Source organism: Vicia villosa, linkage group LG4 (genome assembly GCF_029867415.1).
Source record: "Vicia villosa cultivar HV-30 ecotype Madison, WI linkage group LG4, Vvil1.0, whole genome shotgun sequence".
NCBI lineage: Eukaryota > Viridiplantae > Streptophyta > Magnoliopsida > Fabales > Fabaceae > Vicia > Vicia villosa.
Genome location: NC_081183.1, coordinates 19642927 through 19661600, shown reverse-complemented (window position 1 = coordinate 19661600; position 18674 = coordinate 19642927). Strand labels below are relative to the sequence as shown.

The following is an 18674-nucleotide window of genomic DNA, read 5'->3' as shown; positions in this document are numbered from 1 at the left end:
AATAAATTGTAGCATTTTTTTATTTATGATAAAACTAATTCCCTTAATTACATTGATATTCTTAAGAGACGCACAACAAATTTTACATAAATTTAAACTTTAAATTTACTAAAGAAAAACTTAGTCTATTAAACTAAAAAAATCATATACACATATTAAAGATTTGTCTTATACATCCTTTTTTCATCCTGTATCTTTTGGTTGGGATTCAGTTTGGTCCCTTAACTAAAAAAATGTTTAATTTGACCCCTTAATTAATCAAACAAACTCACGTTTGTCTTTGACGTCAAAAGCGTTAGTTGTCAATGGAAAAGGCCAAATGTCGTTTAGTCGGACTAGTATTTTCTTATGTGTTAATTTAATATTGAGTTGAAATATTTCATTTACTCCTTTTTTTTCTGAGATGAAGGAATGCTTTATTATTAATTTTTTAGGGCTTCATTCATTTCACGTTTCTCTCTGACTCTCTGAGTGAAACGAAGGAAGAACTGCAAGGTGTAAAGCTGAGAACAACAAGAACTAAGGCTAAGATCGATTATCCGACAATTGAGAACGACAGAACGAAGGATGAATCGAAAAGGGGAAGAGATGTTTACTAGTAATTTCAAAGTTCCGCCTCTTTCAAATTTAGGGTTTTGTGGTTTTTCAATTTTAGACCCTTTCTAAAATCGAGTTTACTCGATTTTCAATTTATTGGATGAAGTCTGTTTGATTTAATATTTAAAAATCATTTTACGTTATGTTATTCATATTAGGATTTTTGTTAGTTCTTATTTTAAATGTTAATTTGTGTCGTATGATTCTGTGTTGCTTTTAGGAATTTGTGTTGTAGCAATGTGATTGTATGATTTTAGTGTATGAATTTGTTTGGGTTTTACAAATTCTTTGTTGCTAGTGTTTTGGTTATGAATAAGTAGTTTTTCTTTTAGGTAAGAAATGAATGACTTTGTTCATGTTTTTATCCACCATAGAGGTGAATTTGCAGATGCTAAGTATTCTAGTTATGAAGGATTAGTTTCTGAAGTGAGATGTGATGTAGATAAGTGGAGCTATTTTGAGGTGGTAGAAATAATTAAAGACTCGAGTTATAAAGAAGCTGAAACAATATTATACAAGGATCACACATTTGGTATGTTTACTCTGAGTGATGACAACAGTGTCTAAGATGTAGTTGATTTATGTAAGGTATATTTGAGTGTTCATATGTAGGACCCCATTGCTTCTTTGAAGAAGATGCATAACCTCTGGATTATGAAATGTTACTCTCTTCTCCACCAATTCCGAAATCTTTTGAAAATTGGTACAAATTTGGAGACTTCATACTTTTACTTTGGTTTTGGATTTGGAGATGCCCTACCTCGTACAATTAACTGAACCCTAAAACATAAAGTTGAATAGGAAAGCCTTCAGTTACAACCGTTGTAATTGATGGAGTTGCAGAAGAAGAAGATGAGCAAAACCCTAATTTCATAGGTTGAAGAAGAAGAAATAATGTTAAAGAAGAAGAACATTGAAGAAGAAAAAGAAGAAGAACATTGAAGAGAAGAAGAAGAAGAACGTTAGTTTATAAGACATTGTCTTATGTGGCAACTGACTAGGACAAACCGTTAGAGAAACTAACAACGTTTAAGTTAAATGGCTTAGAAGGATAAACTTGTTACAATTAGTAAAATTGAAAGATCAAACTGATCATTTTTAAAATTAAGGACCAAAATAACTCCGACTCAAAGATACGAGACAAAAAAGGATATTAAACCTAATTTTTTTTAATAAAAATTGAAAATAAATAGACAATAAACTGCCTCGCAACCTATATTTTAAACTAATTAAAAAGATGGCTAGCATCCATCAAAATAAAAAAAAATTGTATATATTGATTTGAAATTATGTCTTGTTACATCAAAATAAAAAGCAACTTCAAAATTAGGATGCTAAATTGAAAAGATGATTAAATTGATTGACATATATTGTTGAATTTAATAGACCAAAATACTATTTCAAAGCCAACCTTACAATTTTTAAGAATATAATGTTGTATAATAAGTTGGCTTAGTTTTTTTCACTTTCTGACGGCTGATACTAAGCTTGTATGGTGGGAGACCAGGAATCTTGGCAGATAACAAAAGATTGTGCAAATGTATATAAAATATATGCTTTTTATAAAACTGATATTGAACCAGATACTCCTTTTATCAAATGTTATGGAAAGTGTCATGGGAAAACAAAAGTATTTTTTTAACTTATATTCTTTAGAGAGCACTATTACTATTACGTAGGTAATAAACAAACATATGCTCACATTAAATGTTGGTGAATATGTGAACTATTTTATGTGGATAAATGATGTAGTATGGTCTCAAACACCAAGACAAATTTGTTTTTAAGCAGCATACTAATTTACATTATCAACAATATGACGGTTGAGATAATGGGACCATGCATGAATTATGCCAAGCATTCAAAGCTTTGTTAAGTGTATATTAATAATTATATGTAAAGTGATAATCTTAATATGCAACTTTTATTCTAACTGTGGGGCAATGTTTCCAATAAAAAATGTGGAGAATATAAAATTAGGATATCTTTAATATCTATAGATTTTCTATAATAACGAAATGTATATATAAGAGATATTCAAAATTTTTAAAAAAATCTCAAACATTTTGAAAACTGGACTATTCCACCAATTTAAAAACACAATTTTACCTCTACCTTCTCCATTTATATAAATCCAGATATCACTTTATTTTTATTAGCTATTTGTGTGTATTTTTTTCAGAATATAAAAATAAATTAAAAAAATATCCAAATTTAAAAAGAAAAGGGGCTCAACAATAGAAAGCAGAAAAATAAAACAACTAAGGAGCCACTAGAAAATAGAAGGAAAACAAAAGAAAAGCATGCACATAAAATTTATTCGAACAAAACTATAATCCCAATAATGGAAAACAACCTCTCAAAATAGCTAACAATTTAGGCATATGATGGAGTTCATCATGCACTCGGAGAAAAGATCAGAAATAAAGGCAATTTTGTGGCAAATCTTGCGGTATTGGTTAATGATTGTCCAATTCAAGAGATTACTAATCAAAGCGGTATGAAGAAAGGAGATCCTTTAGCTCCATTCCTTTTTCTATTTGGGTGTGAAGGATTATAAGTAACTTGATTAATAGGCCATTGAGTTGGGTATGCTTTATGGGTTTAGTATAGGTGCCTTAGGTTTGGTGGTCTCTCTTCTCAAGTACGCAAACGCCACTCTTATCTTAGTGGATCTATCTTCTTAGAGGTTTTAAACTTGCTTCTGGCCTCTGGTGAATTTTTTTAAGAGCAATCTGACGGGGATCAATGTAGATCCTAGTTTTTTTTGGTTTGGATTGGTGATTTTCTTCACTTCAAAATCGAGGTCATTCCTTTTAAAAATCAGGGACTATCGGTTGGGGCTATTCCCAACCAAGAAGCTAACTTGAGGTCACCTTGTAAATTTTTTTCTAAGAGGTTTAATTTTTGAAAGCATATGTATGTTAGCTTGGGGGTGGGGGAGGTTGTTTTTTTTTTTTCAATTATGTGCTTAACGCTATCCCTCTTTTCTACTTGTCTTTTTTGAAAAATGCTTGTAAAGATGTGGCGGAAAATAGTTCAGATCTGAAGAAGGTTTTTGTGAGGTGGAGTTAAGGGTGAATCCAAATTCTCACCGGTTTGTTGGATCGATGTGATTAAGCCTACGAGTAATGGTGGCTTGGTGGTTAGAGATCTACGCCTAGTCAACTTATCTCTTTTGGCTAAATGGAGGTAGAACCTTATCTCAAGTGCTTCAGATTTGTGGAGAGATATCCTTTTGTGTCCATTATGGTGCTTCTACTGTCTTTTTTTTTAATTGGTGGTGGAGATTCATACTTTCAGAGTTCCTTTTCTTACTGAAAAGGTATCTCCCATCTTGGTTCTAAGTAGGACAAAACCTCTAACTGGTTTGTGAATGGTATATCTAGGAATGTTGGATAAAGGATTGAGATATCGTTTTGGTTTGACCCTTGGTTTGGAAGTATTTCCCTCAAGGATATGTTCCCTAAGCTATTTAAATTTACTGATTATCCAAAGGAGAGTGTGAGAGAGGTTGGTAGGTAGGTAGACGAGACTCTTATTTGGGACTTTAGGTGGATGGGACCTTTTTTCGTGCATGAGGAGCCAGTTGTTGTTGATTTCCTCTTGGTCATCAGACGACATGTTTTTTCTTTGGACATAAACCAGTGGATTTGGAAGTTTGGTTAGGATGGATCCTTTTCAATATCCCCTGCTTATCATTATTTTTGGATTCTAATAATTCCTCCTTAATTGGTAATTTTCCTCTTTGAAATTGCATTGCATTGCAATCAATATCATTGTATTTTGATGTTTTATCTAAACTTGATTTATGTATGGAATTTAATTTATTGTATATTTTTAATTCATTTATAATTTGTTTGTAAGTTAGTCATTTCAATTTATTTTTTACACATGTATCTTAAGATACCATTACATTTAATGTATTAGATTTGGACTCATGATAATGTATTTTTGAGGCTATAAAATTTGATGTATATAAATTTTTTAAGTGTAGATTGAATCACAAGTTAGAATACTTAAATCAGGGTTTTTGTGAAGCTTAATTCAAATCAGACATGAAATTCTGGTATCAGATATGTAATGTCGAATGAGATGTCACGACACAATATCTGAGCTATGAACAAAACTAATAACAACAATAATCAACGTGCATAAATTAAATAACACAATGATATGTTTACCCAGTTTGAAACAATCCTTTCTTCTATGGGGGCTACCAAGCCAGGATGAAATCAATATTCGATAGTATCAATTCGAAGTTAAATAGTCCCAGTTTACCCTTCTTACTTAATCACTACCCTACCTATGACTTCTACCTAAGTCTCACCTAGGTATGAGGCCCTCTTCAAATCCCTTCTAATCACAATCCATGTGACAAAATAAAACCAAATAAAAATAACCAGAAGATACTCTTCCAGAACAACCCTCTCCTCGATGCTTCAAAGCTTACGAGAATGCAAATACTCTCCTTGCTTAAAAGCTTCGGAGATCAAAACAACATTCAACACCTAAAGGTTTGTGAATGTACACATATGGAACACACAGAAAATAAGGATTCATAAACCCTAAAACAAAAAATATCAGTTCCACACCTAAACTAGGTTACAACCCTTCTATTTATAGATAATTATTTTCTGGGATGGGCTTCAAATCGCAGCAGTGAGGCTGCCAAAATTCTGCTACTTGTTCTCTAAGAAATTAGGTCTTCAATCCAATCTTTCCTAAAATGTCTCCAATAATAGACAACATGGAAATCTTTTGATTGAAACCATCTCGGAAAAAATATAACCTAAATGATTTCTTCGAATATTCTAAGCTGAAACAAAGATTCTTGTAGCAAAAAAAACGCCTGATCCACTAGCTAGATCAGCTTTCTGCAGGCAGGATGTCATGCCAGGATGTCATGACATCTTGTTCAGCATGTTGATGTCCGAATGCTAAGTCATATAGCATCTCTTCTAACATGATCTTCCTCAGTTTGTTTTAGCAAAATGCATGCCAATAATCAGAGAACCTTCAAGACATGTTATACTTCAAATTAAACATTCTCTAGAAGTTTAGAATTTGGTCCTGCCACCTTGATTTGAATAAGGTAAGTGTGTGATTCGAATCACATCACTACTTGACTCAAATCACAAGGTATTTGATTTGAACCATGGAAATCAAAATGTTCTTTAATTTAAAATGAATTGTGATATGAATCATGCTTTGTATGGCTCGAATCACATACTCATAACATGATCAAATCTAAATAACAAATTCTTCACTTTACTATCTTTGATTCAAATCATTCTTCCTTTGATTTAAATCATAACCTCATGATTTGACTCAACTCATCTTGTGTTTTTATTCATCTTTTTGTGCCTAATCTCTGACACATATTTAAACCTCTCTTTGATCCTTCTAAAAAACAAGATGATGAGAGAAAATCATTTTTCAATAATCATTATTGATGGATAGTTGAGACTGATCAGGATATTCATCAAGAACCATATACTCTTTCTTGTCAAGACTCTTGAGAGAAACCATGAGAGTTTCATCATTCACAAACACATTATATCCTTAATTCAACATTGTGAAAAACTTCATAAAATGTTGATGTTGTGAGAAACCATGAAAAAAATTCATCATCTTCAACCTTGTACCAAGAAACCATTGTTGTGGTGCTCAAATCTAAAAAACTGAGTGTAAGATATAGATTCAAGGTACATTTGGGAAACTAATATTTTCTTTTGTGAAGTTTCTTGTATATCAGGAAAAAACATTAATTCTTTCCTAAAACATTTGATGGTGTTTTTCAATCAAGAGAAGAGTTTCTCTATACTCCATGGAAGACTTTGTTGGATTTGAGTAAAGGTTTCCGCATAATAAATTTGAGAGTTGTCAAATCATTCTTGGTTAGAATAATCGCTCAGACAAGTCTTCGTCAGATCCAAGTAAAGGTAGCTTCATAATTGAAGCTAGGAGCAGGATTATTGTATCTAACAATTGTGTTGGATCAATATCATTGAAGATCTTGAGTATTAGCAGTTGAGTAATTTGCATAAACAAAAAGGAATATCATTTTAGACGTGTGTTGGCTAAAGCATTGGACTTTTAGTGTTCAGTTTGATGATAATGCTCTGTATCAAAATAATTGTATCATTATCTTTAAAATAGTGGAAGACATTATAGTTTCCAATGGTTAAAACTATTGAAGAGTGGAGTAGACATAACAAAGACGAATTGTCGAACCACTATATATCTAGTGTAAACATTTCTTTCTCTATCTCTCTTTTAATTTTCTACATAATATAATTTGTGTTAGATTTTTTCATCTTTAAATGTCATTTAGATTTAGATATTTATTAGTGTTTTATCATCACAACTATAAAAAACATTTTTAACTCGATTAGAAATGATGGTTAACCTCTATTTCTTATGTGAGGTAATGAAGGACGTCATGAAAGTGCATCATTTTATCCCTCAGTTGAAATTCCACTAAGGGGAAAGACTTATTGGTCATGGGTTTGATCTCTAACAATTGCATTTTTATAATTGTTCCCTCATTTATATGAAACACCGAGGTAATAGATTCAAACTTACTACATCAATTTATTAAAATATCCTATGGGAAATAATTGTTATTAATTTTTTTTATATATTTTCGTTTTAACCTGTATTACATAATCTATTTTGCCCATTTTTGAAACAGAAACATTAAACCTATTTTGCCCATTTCTGAAACAAAAACATTGAACCTAGTATGCCTATTTTTAAAATAAAAACATTTTATACCAATTGCGAAGCCAAAATGGAATACACCATATCTTCTTACAACACACCATATCTTCTTACAACAAAAATAAAACAAATTATTAACTTATAAAATCAAAAAGAATATCTCCATCCACCCCTTGATACTATTAGGCACCTAGCAAAATTTCATTCATGCCCCCTGATTCTGGAGATACACATCAGGAAGCACCTTTTTTTTGCCAAATTTTTTTTTGGAGCTATTTCTACGGAAGCATTTTAAACTTGTAAACGTTGGTAAAAACATAAAATTAATTCAGTTCAACATTTTTTTCGTAGCTACATCTACAGAACGTCTTAGCGTCAAAATATTCCATAGATGTAGCTTCAGAACTATCTGATATACTTTGAACCAGCATGATCACTCCCCCATTGTTAGTTTTATTCTTCAACACTCACCTTCACTAACCTTAAAACCCTACATCATCAATATCATTTTTCACTCAAAAACTCCAACTTTTAGGTGCAACAAATCAAAGGGAGCAAGATAAGACTGAATTTCAGGTAAAGATTCAACTTTGTCCATTACATTTCTCAAATTATGCATCAAAATTTTGTAAAAACTGTAACATTGCTTCCGTAGGTACAACTCCGGAACGTGTTGAAGATGACTATGTTCCGTAGGTACATCTCCGGAACATGTCTGTGCTATTTTTCCAACAGTCTTGTGATTTTGTGTTATTTTTGTTATTGTTTACAAATAGGTATGGTGCACCCCGATAATATCTCAAAAGAATTAGTTTTACAAACGATGTTTCTCCAAATGTTGAAGGGGCTGTCGTAAAGGCGGTAGATATCGGCGGTGACTTTAATAACAAGCAAGAGTTTGATGATCGTGATAGCAAGCTCACATGGATTCGTAGGAATGCAACTAGCCTTGGTTTATGTGTGGTAAAAAGAAGATCAGATAATGGTTCGAAAAGAAGAAATTCTTTCATAACAATGTTGTGCGAAAGAAGCGGGAAATACCATACTCCTCTACGGATGTTTAAAAGAGACGACACGGGTAGTACAAAATGTGAGTGTCAATTTAAAATTCGTGATTATATGTTGGCTAGCCAGAAGTAGAAATTTAGTGTTATTTATGGTTTGCATAACTATGAATTGTGCTCAAAGTTACAAGGTCATCCTGTATGTCGGCTCACACCGGAAGACAAGACATGTATTAATACATGTCCTTGAATCTTGTCCAACCGAAAAATATAGTTGCAACATTTAAATGGAAGGAACCCGACAACGTATCAAATATAAGGCAATTGTATAAAATTCGGCACCACAAAAATAAGCCGATTAGGGGAGATAGAACTGAGATGCAACAACTGTTGAAATTGTTGGATGATAATAGTTATGTGTCGCAGTATAGAGCTTACAACAATGGAGTTAAGGTCCGAGATATTTTTTGGACTCATTCGGATTCGATACAGTTGCTTAACATGTTCTCGGCAGTCCTTATTCTCGATTCTACCTACAAGATCAGCAAGTATAGAATTCCATTATTTAAGATGATTGGTTTTGCTTTTTTGGAGTGTGAAAAAGAGGATAATTTTAGGTGAGCATTAGAGGTGTGTCTGTCACTTTTGAAGGAACAAGTTTAGATGCCTAAGGCGATTGTTACGAACCGCAATACCAAGTTGATGAATGCGGTGGCAAAGGTATTTCCTTTTTCTAATGCATTACTTTATCAATATCACATAACATGTAATGTGAGAAGTAAGGTTAAACCCGTGGTAGGGGGGAAACAAGTAGAGACCAAAGGTCGAAAATTGGTGAAGCCAGGTGTGATTGTTGAAAAAATAATGGATGCATGGAATCATATTGTAAATTCTTCGACAAAAGAATTATATGCCGATTCCGTCATTCAATTTCGGAAAGTGTGTGAAAAGTATCCTAATTTATTGAAATATATTGAAAGCACCATTCTTGATAAGGTGAAGGAGAAGTTTGTTTGTGCATGAACTGATAATGTACGACATCTTGAGAATACAACCACCAATAGAGTTGAGTTGGAACATGCTAGTTTGAAAAATTGGTTGGTTAATAACAAGGGTGACTTGTGTCGAGATTGAGACTCCATAAATCTCATGATTAAAAACCAACATAATGAGACCCAAACTACATTTTTTCGGAGCATTACGGTGTTAGAATATCGATTTATGGACCAAACGAGGTGAAATTGATCAGCAATATGTCTCGGTCCGGGTTGAATAATATTTTTCATGAGGCCAAGCATGGTGAAATTGTAGGTTCCAATAGCGTAAAATGTGGTTGCATTATTACTAAAACATATGGTCTCCCGTGTGCTTGTCTTATTACTAAAAAGATGAAACTAGGTGAGCCAATGAGAATGGAGAAAGTTATCCCTCATTAGAAAATACTTAGTTTTGATGATGATGGTTGCATCGAAGGAGAAAAATTGAATATCTTTATTTCTACCAAATTGGAAGCGATACAAGAGAGGTTTTCGAAGGTCGATGACAACATGAAACTCCACATCAAAGAATAATTGCGGAAGATTGGATATCTCGAAACAACCGACATGAAACCGCCTTCTCAATCGATAAAGATAAAGGGTGCTTAGAAGAAATTGAAGCCTACACCGAATGATAACTCTACTACTCAGGCTCCTTTTTATTGTGAGCACGTCGATAAACTTTTCCCGGAAATGGGACATCTTATTGCATGTGCATATGATAGGGTGTGCATTGACTTGACGCGATAAGGATTTTTGGAAACCTTTTTCCCGCTCCGCACTGCACCACCTATAAATCCAAATGATTGCATCACGTGTATTGGATGACTTGCAAAATCGAGTCATTTTTTAGAAGTTTATTTGAAACCGGGATGCCCCATACCACCTACATCACCAGAATAGGGGCTTCATTCTACCGCAGATGTCAAGACATGGCCAAATCTTTTTGTTGATAGGATGCATGAATTCGAACTCAATGACTACACCTCGCTCGATGATATCATTGAAGAAATCATCTATCTCCTACCTTACGGAGACAAACAAAAGGTTGTGAAGCTCGAATTTCGTTCACCTTCAGTGGACAACGGAGGGAACATCGTTTACAACAACTTTGAGCTCAAGAACCGAGAGGATGTTTTGGCAATGTGGAGAACGTATTTTGATTTCGAAGAGAAAATCCCACTCAAGTTCGTAGCAACGGTACAAAGAACGATCGAGCAAATATTAGAGATGTGCAAGCGCCCACCAGGCTATTGAAATATAATATTTAATTTTCTGTTAAAATCATCAGCGTAATGCCAATTTTATTCTATGAATGTTGTTTTTATCATTGCAATCAATGTTGGTTTTCTTGTTTTCTGTATCTAGTTTATTCTGTAGATATGCATACAGAAAGGTTCTGTAGATGCATCTACGGAATTTTTACATGCTAAGTAAAAAAAAGGTGCGCCCGAGGATACACCTCCGGAAGCAGAGGGATAATTTTTGAAGCACACATGGTGCCTAAGAACCCCTATGGGTGTAATAAGAGTTTCTCAAATCAAAAACCTAAATGAATGATTCTTGAACAACCGTCCATAAGTTTTTCGTTTGTGAATTTTATAACCGGTCTTTAAGCACCTATAATTTGAACCACATTTGAACCAATTAGAATAATCAATATTAAATCTTTAAACCATTGATCTCAACAATAATAACAACAACATTCAAATTTCAATATCAACAACATGCATCAATAACTACAACTAATATAAATAATTTATAATCATATATGAATGCAACAAAGAATAAAACTTACTTTAGAAATTTTAATTTTCTCACTTTTATTTCTAAAACTATGCAACACATGATATCCTTCGACATCTCTGCATGTTCGAAAAAATAAATATTAGTAAAAATAATACAAATGTAAAATGAATATATATATATATATATATATATATATATATATATATATATATATATATATATATATATATATATATATATATATGTATGTATGTATAGGGTCATGCTAACGAGTTTTTCAGGGGCACTGGTTAAGGATTCCAAATATAAAAAATATTCTATAAATAAATAAAATATTTTAGTTTACAATGCATTGAATACAAGTATTTTTAAGAAAACATATATTTTATTTCTTAGAAAAGTCAATTATTTCCATTTTCATTACGTTGAATACAAGTCTTTAATAAACTAAACATACCTTTTTAAATCCTTAACCTGTGCCTCTGGGGAACTAGTTAGCATTTCCCATATGTATATTTACTTTCTAGTTTTCCCATATCTCCTCTTGATGGTCATAACGAATAACATGCACATCATCTGAATCATTTTCTTCAGATGAAAGACGTACATGTGTTGCGAAATAAGGGGTTTCAAAATTTAAATCTTGACTATCTAATGTTAGAAGAATCAGTGACATAAAAACCTTGTTTTGCTTGGGATTTCATAATGAATGGTTCGTTCATATAAGCTGCCTTTCAAAGATTAACCTGTATGAATCCAAATTTATTGGTTTCTACACCAGTATTACTGTCAGTCCATTTCCACTTAAATAAAGACACTTTAAAAGTAACATAATCAATCTCCAAAATAATCTTAATACAACTAACAATCCTGTAAACCTTTTGCATCCAGAAATAACATCTCTTCCATGTCACATTGTAAAGTATCATCTATATGGTTTTTTTAAAAGAATCTACTCTAATATCACGTATCATATCTTCTACGATATCATTCATATATTCACCAACTTCAACTCTATGTGACACAAGTCTTTTTGTCACTTTGCCACGCCATATCAATTTTGCAGGTTTTTGTGTATCTCAAAATTTTTTACAAGGACAATAAAAAATCCCATTATTGTCAGGAATATTTTTTCCGCAAATTTAAGAAATAGAATCACTCCATTCTCATACTCTTTACTTAATCTATTGACTTTCATACAACTACGACCCATAATCACATACATCTAACAACAATAAACATTCAATCTCAATAAACAACAGTAACACTAAACAACAACTACAAATAATTGAAAAACAACACAATATTATACCCTAAGTCTCAAAAATAACAACAACAACAACATTACTAGTACAATCATGGATACAGTTTTATATACCGAAAACATGATGAGAGAGTTAAAGAAATGTGTTGGTTTGAGGTTTGAGTTTCCTTATTCGAGCTTCCTTCCTTCTTTGTTTACTTTGTTCGACTCGGAGAAGATGAAAAATGGTGTTTTGGTTTGTTAGGTGGATAATATGAAAAGTGGGGATTTCGTTCGCTTGCTAGGGCGAAAAAAGTTTATAGGAGTTAGAAAAATTGAATGAGAGTTAATATTATGATGTTAGAATTTAATATTATTTGGAGTTTATATCTCGGTTGGTAGCAAATACCGATGTAAAAATTGAGTTATATATTAATAAAGTAAAATAATGAACAACATTTGATGTCGGTTAGATACACAACCGAGGGAATAGATGATTTATATTGTAATAAAAAAATAAATATAAAATAATGGTGACATTTTGATACTAGATAAAACATAAAATTGTAGGAGATAGGAATCGAACCTCAAACATTGAGCTACATTTCCTGTCGGTTTACTTAACAACCAAGGGTTACGATTAGATTTTAAAAAAATTAAAATGGTGCTTTCCAGGGTATTTGACCTCGATTTTTAATTGGCCGAGGTGAAAACTTTGTCATAAAATGTATTATTTGTAGTAGTGCATATAAGTTTAGGAGTGCGATGCATCTATTTTATTGATCATTCTATAAAAATAAGATCGTGTTAATTCTAAGGTTTGGATTTAATTTATTGTTAAAGCAACTTTGGTTACCTTGGTGATTTTTAATATTGATAGAATCATCCTTATTAGGAATACGAGGAAGCATATATTCCCTGAATCCATCCTCTGTATTTTTTCTTATGCTTGTCACATTTTGCTTCCACACTTCAAACTCTAATTTTGTAAAAGAAAATGTTTTTAAAAATGATTTAAGGGCACCTCTGTATTCAATCCCACTTTTAGAACATTTAGTTCCCATCTTCTCACCCAACAATTGGCCTCAGAGCTGATATTTTGATCAAGTCTATGAGACTCCAAAAGTTGAAGATATGGGTAGAATAATCTGAATGGTGTTGTATTTTTCAAAGTTTTCTTATCCAGAGGATTCAATATGTTTCATAATCATCTGAATGTATGATTGACAACATTATATAAATTACTTAGCATTATCTGAAGCAATCCATCTTTAGTTGGTTAAGAAATCTTTAACTGTGATTTAGAATTTCATTGTAACTAAATCAATCCAGGAATGAGCTAACAAATTTTTTAGTTGTATGTAGGTAACCAGAAACATAGCATTATAGCTTAAAGTTTTGTCCCTACATTATGATTATTCTTAAAGCTAAGTTAATCATCTCCTAGTTGACCCACTATTCCAAGGTAATCGTAAAAGAAGAAGAAAACAGTTTTGTAAAGATTAGTATGTTCACAAATTATTCAACAAGCTTCTAAGAAGTTCAAAGCACCAAGTTTTGTTAGAGCCATATCCCTGTCAAAATGTTGAATGAATTATCCAATATTGTCCAGGCATAAGTTCAAAGCAATAAAGTAGCTAATCATATACTTAATAGAAGGATAATCAAAGGTAATCAGATCATCTGCTGTTAAAATTCATCTGTTATCTTGTAAAAGCGCGTATGAAAATACTTTCTAGACGTGCAAAAGGAATCATATCCAATTGTTTATGATTGATCACATTTTTCTTTTGTAATTACTATGTTGGTTTACTAATTGTTTCGTGTAAAGCAAGTTAAAGCCTAGTTTGTCACATTGATCTCAAAGTCATTATTCAAATATCATCTAGATATCGTGAATTTCCAGAATAGCTAGATGAAATGCGAGATGGGTAGTTTCACTAGGTTGTTGTGAAGATTCTATACAGGAAGCCAATAAATTAGGCTAGGGTTGATGATATGTATGTGTGTATCTTCCATGAACATTGTTGTTAGCTTTTGATTTTTCATGTGTCTTCTTAATAAGAGATTCCCTAACCTAGGATCGTCCTCTTTATGCCCCTCTTATTAGGATATAACCTTGGATGTCAGGTGTACACCTCTAGGGAAATCTTCGGCTAGTCAATAGCTAATCAAGAAGAAAGGTACCTTCTATCATTGATGGCATATTCATAGTCCTTGTTCTTTCTCTATAGAAAGGAATAAGCCTCTCTTTTAGAAAGTATTATGACTATTTTCTTTTTTTAACTATGACTTGTGGGTGGGTGGGGGCTATGTCTTTGGATATTATATTAATAAAAGGTATCCACCATCCTACATGTATTTTATTAATGATTTGGATATGAAAGATATCTTTTAATCTTAAACGAAATAAACAAGTTTAACTAAAGCATCAGAAATTGCTCATGTGATGACATTTCTTTGGGGTATTTACTGCGGTTCCTCATCTCTTCCTCGCTTTGGTAGGCAATCCATCCTTCTCCCTCCTGTTATTTGATTCCTGACTAATAAAATATTTGTTGAGTTTTCCTAGACATTAGTGAGGTTAAAATTCAACCATTTGACGACTCCCTCTTTCTTTTTGAGCTCTCCTAATCTTTGGTAGTGGCAACCTCTTTACCCTTTAAGCTCATATTTCCTTTGGTAGTGGAAACCTATTTCTCCTTTGAGACCTTTTAATCTTTGATTGAACTTTTCTAGTGAAGTATAAAGGATGTGAGGAAACAAAACTTTCATTCTTCTAACTTAACATCAATGGTGGTCACCACGTCTCCTTTCGTGTGATATTTAAGTTTGAGGTGGAGTATTGATGATATAAATTCTAAATTTTCTAGTGTGGGATTGTCGATGAAATTTTTTACTTTGGGTCATTCTTAACTTTCTTTGCCAAAAAATAATCATTAGATATACGTAACCCCAAGAATTGAAGGTTGAAGTATGAAACCCTTGTAAGTCGCTCTCCATGCATGGTATCAAAACCTCACAAGTTAGTTATGGGACATTTAGTAATCTTGCATACATGATGTCATAGGATATACCTTGATCAATTAAGACTTGAAGAACATCACAGTTCACCATAACTATTCTCTCCAGGATGGCAGCATGGCAGCAGGGGATTATGTTGACCAATTCTTCATCAAAAAATGATATTTAGCCGACTTTTTTTACTTAGAATTAGGTCTTATTTGGACGTGAGGGACACCACCTCTCTTCGTTCCTTTTCACCGAATTACACGTTTCCCTCAAAACTAGTTTATTTTGTCGTAGCTTACCATTTCTAAGTTCTTTTAAAGCTCTCTACAAATAGTATAATCCATGATCCTTTGGGTGAACACATTTCTTTTTAGGAAATCTTATTCATCATCAAGTCTATTAGAGGAGGAAGAAGGGGATGGCTATATGTGATGTCATCTACGGTGAATATATTGATGATGATGAAGTATGAAGGGAAAATTCCTATATGGTCTTAGAGAGCAAGATATGTGTCAGTGATGGTTTTGAGTTTTTCGACAAAAGGAAAACACCATTTGATCTTCACTAGTGAATGACACAACTTCATCATCTACTTGCATCACTCCCCTACCCATTCTTCATGGCCCTGATTGTATCTAGAGGCCTAAATCATTTTTTATACTGGCCTTAGCCTCTCGTCATGTTGATTAGCTAGAAATTTCCTTTGAAGGGAGAGCAATATTCATCACAAGAGGGCGTTAATCTCCTGATTGACCGTGCTAGTTGAAGGGTTCTAAGATTGTGGAATGTCATTGTTAAACAGTTAACATGAAAGGCATGGTACATCCTCAATAAGTGGAGGAACAACCAAGAGAATAATAAATAATAATTCACAATCAAACAAAATTATAAAATAAGTAAATACGTTATTAGATAATAAACATATAATTGAACAAATTAATAAACAATATGGCAAATAGATAAACCAAGAGATAGACAAACAAACAATCTAACTGATGTTTAAATAATCTAAAAAATAAACAAACAGAAAAATTTTAAAAAATGAGAGAGAGAGAGAGAGAGAGAGAGAGAGAGAGAGAGAGAGAGAGAGAGAGAGAGAGAGAGAGAGAGAGAGAGAGAGAGAGAGAGAGAGAGAGAGAGAGAGAGAGAGAGAGAGAGAGAGAGAGAGAGAGAGAGAGAGAGAGAGAGAGAGAGAGGGAGGGAGAGAGAGAGAGTTAGTTAGTTTGAATAAAAATCACTAGAAAATAAGAAGTCCCAAGGTTAAGGATAATGGAACCTAAGAAATGGAAAATTAAAAATGTCACAAGTGAGTGACTCATATTAATTATTTGAACCAAAAATTTGCTATTGATGTTTGTGTTCTGCATTCAATTTGAGTGTGGTTTCCTAAGGGAAATTTTCCATAGCACATAAACAATAAATTATTGTAACGCATTTTTACTTTACAAAATCATGTGAAAAGTGAGATTGTAATGAAAACGATAATGAAATTAACAATGGTTGTGCGAGTGGCAATAGATATATCAAAGTATCAACATTATAATGATCAAATAAAATTTTAGGCATATGAGTAACTTATAATAATTTAATAACTTCACTATGAGGATGATCGCAATAACATCTATTTGAAATGCACTTCATGTGATGGGTAGGGCAATCAATAAACGGACAATTATAGTCATGAGTACATGAAGGATCTATAATGAAAAGTAATAATAAATGAATGTTAGTGAAATTTGGTCAAACATTATATATATAAGTTAAAGAGAAAAATTTTAAGAGTATGGAAAAAATGTCTTACCACCATAGGTTAGAGCAAGAATAGTGAAAACAAGCAAGATCATAGCATAAACAATCTTGATAAACATAGCCATATTTTCTCTCTTTTTCATGCAACTCATAGAAAATTGTATGATCACTTTATAATGTAAAGTTTCACTATGTTCATGTTAATCAAAAAGCAATTAACTCTTATGCATATGTAAAAGACATACATGTCATAAGCATTATTACAATTGCCTCTCAATTACATTGATATGTTGCATTTGTCTTTTAATTCACTTAATCAACCACTAAATCAAAATCATTTATCATTACCAACCTTTCATTATTATTTTTGTTTTGGTTCTAGCTCTTCATGAAAGTTGTAGCATCATTTATAAATGAGATGTCAATATTTTTTTTTGTGTAAGCAATATATATTAATAACCGGAGAACTAAGGGTTCTCCAACCTGTTTACACGAGGAAACGGGAAAAACCCGACAAAAGAGAAAATTACAAACCAATTACGGCTACGACAAAAAATGCAAGGGATCCATGCAAAACTCGTAGAAAGAGTAATTGGGGTGCGTAATTTTCCCACAAAAAGACCATCTCCACGCCAAATGCTTAACATTCCAAACGGTATTATTCACATTCCAAGCTTCCTTCCGAAAACAAGCTCCATTCCTAACCAACCAAATAGTCCAAGTGGTAGCAAGCCACACCACTCCCAACTTCCTATGTTTAACTTTTTTGCTATGAAAAAACAAGTGTCAATCCATAAAATTCGACAAACACTCAATCTCTACTCTATCCCCTTTACCAACCCAATTAGCTATCTCACTCCAAATATTTTTCACCACCAAACAACTAAAAAATAAATGAGAACTAGATTCCAACCAATTACCACAAAAAAAGCACTTTAAATCATCCAAGGGAATGGAAATACCTCGGATCTTCAACAATTCTTTCACCAGAAGCCTATCAAGAAAAAGCCTCTAACCGAAAGCCTTGATTTTGAATGGGACTTCCAATTTCCACAACAACCCAAAAGCTTCGTCATTCCTATTAGATGGTCCATGATGAATACGAAGATTGTTATAGAAATTGTAACAAGATGCAACCGTAAATACCTTCTCCTCGGAATAGTCCCACTCAACGGAATCCTTTCCCTCCTTCCAACCTTTAAAACCCTCCACTCGCCCTATGAAATCCGCAAACTCCACCTCCAAACAAAGCTCTCCCACCTCTAACACCGACATACCGAAATCTTCCCAAACCCACACTCCATCCTTCCATCCTCCCATGGCCTCTACCGACACAAACTTTAACCGAGAAATGTCGTATAAATCCGGGAACAATTCTTTCAAAGAAGTATCGTTCAACCACCTAGCCTCCCAAAAAGGGGTAGAAAAGCCATTATGAACGGAAAACCTACAAGAATCAACAATAGGATCACGGAAAGAATAAGAAATAATTTTTAATATATCTTCCCACCAAAATGAGATTTTTGAAGCTTTGTTATTACTTCCTCCTCCTCCGAA

At 32.8% G+C, this 18674-nt stretch overlaps 1 long non-coding RNA gene across 2 annotated transcripts; it reads right to left on the bottom strand.

The window, feature by feature from the left end:
• Positions 1 to 6873: 6873 nt before the first annotated feature.
• Positions 6874 to 17399, bottom strand: LOC131594623 (uncharacterized). Of its 2 annotated transcripts, none has more exons than XR_009281429.1 (4): positions 17170 to 17399; positions 11571 to 17065; positions 11163 to 11229; positions 6874 to 10984 (listed from the first exon to the last, which is right to left on the bottom strand). It is a non-coding gene; the product is annotated as an uncharacterized LOC131594623 (long non-coding RNA). The 2 variants fall into 2 exon arrangements; XR_009281430.1 differs by having other exon boundaries at positions 11796 to 17065.
• Between the last annotated feature and the right edge of the window lie 1275 nt (positions 17400 to 18674).